Source organism: Rousettus aegyptiacus, unplaced genomic scaffold (assembly GCF_014176215.1).
Source record: "Rousettus aegyptiacus isolate mRouAeg1 unplaced genomic scaffold, mRouAeg1.p scaffold_m13_p_4, whole genome shotgun sequence".
In the NCBI taxonomy this organism is placed as follows: Eukaryota; Metazoa; Chordata; class Mammalia; order Chiroptera; family Pteropodidae; genus Rousettus; species Rousettus aegyptiacus.
Window position 1 is genome coordinate 26,690,340 of NW_023416307.1, and position 1,536 is coordinate 26,691,875.

A 1,536-nucleotide genomic window follows, 5' to 3' on the forward strand; every position below is an offset into this window, starting at 1 on the left:
AATTTATGTATATATCATTAAAAAATCACAATGAAACCAATTAATATATCCATCACCTCTGTATAGTTACCATTGTGTGTGTCTGTCTGTGTGTGTGTGTGTGTGTGTGTGTGTGTGTAGCGAGAAGATTAATTTAAGCTTTACCTTTTTTGCAAATTTTAGTATATATGAGGCTGAAGGGACATCTTTTTGTGAATTTTAAATACACAATATAATATTGTTAACTATCACCACAAAAATATAGAATAGTTCATAAATTTGCATGTCAACCTTGCACAGTGATCATGCTAATATCTGTATTGTTGCAATTTTAGTATATGTGCAGCCAAAGTAAGCATACAAAAAAATCTTATATTTAAGGAATACTCGGTCATCATAATCTGATTCATACCTATATTCATTAAAATAATTTGTACCTATCACTATTTTAACTTGTTTCATGGATTACCATCATTTTTCATATTAAAACGTCCTCATTTTTGAATTCTAAAATATGAGTCCTGTTTTTAAGATGACTTTTTTTTCTGACTCTTAGCTTTACTGATAATGAATTTCAACAGCTATTATACATGAAAGAAGGGAAATTCTCAGAAAGGAAATCAAGAACAAGAATATGGGTGTGTCCATGAGAGGAAACAATAAAAATCCTACATGTTCAGAACTTCCATTCCTCCAATCTACTCTGAACTCTGGAAATAATGTACAGTATTAATATTTAGCCTATTTATTATTCCTTTTATCTATCTATCTACATGCCTATTTATTATCTATTTAATCTCCTCTGGTCATTCTCAAAACTTCTGTATAGCAGATACACATAATGGCAATTGTATATTTTCCCTAAGTTAAAATTGTGGAGAACAATATGCAGAAAATATCGATATTGTCTTTCCCATATTATTCTTCTGCTGAGCAAAACAATGCAATGTAGAGAGGAAGAAAATAAATACTTGAGTCTAAAGGTAGGTAAAAAGTACGAAAAAAACATAAAAGGAGCATTGGTACATATATAAATCACATCAAGCTTTCTTCTAATGGTATCAGTGGAAAATTGACTTCTGACAGGAGCAGGTGCTGGAAACAAGAAAGTCCTCTTTTCTCGAGCTTCCCCAAACTATCTAATTAAACTCTGGAGAGTAAACAAAGCTTTTACTAATTTGTCTTCAGTAGGTTTCACACCAAAAGTATGTGTTTGTTTCTTCCCTGTCTGGAGAGTAATCTGATAGCTTTTCTCCAACTGGTAATATCATCTCCTCTTAGGTATTTTTAGCTTAGTCCATTATATATTTATAATTTTCTTTCATGGTCCACCCCTTTGAAATTTAGTGTGGTCATGTGGCTAACTTTAGTTAATATGAAGATCAGTGACAAATATCTACTTCTAGTAGAATCTTTAAGAGCTACTGTACAATTTGCCGTGTAGTCTTTGTTCCTGTTAGGAGACTAACAATTTTCCAGATAGCTGCTCTAGCAGCCTGAGTCTTGGACCGAGGGAAACTGGAAGTAGAATGCCTTTATAACCTATGATGGATATGT

General features: G+C 32.2%; 1 non-coding gene across 1 annotated transcript; it reads right to left on the bottom strand.

The window, feature by feature from the left end:
* Positions 1-234: 234 nt before the first annotated feature.
* On the bottom strand, positions 235-338 carry LOC118602324. The gene has a single exon (XR_004950670.1). It is a non-coding gene; the product is annotated as a U6 spliceosomal RNA (small nuclear RNA).
* Positions 339-1,536: the final 1,198 nt, after the last annotated feature.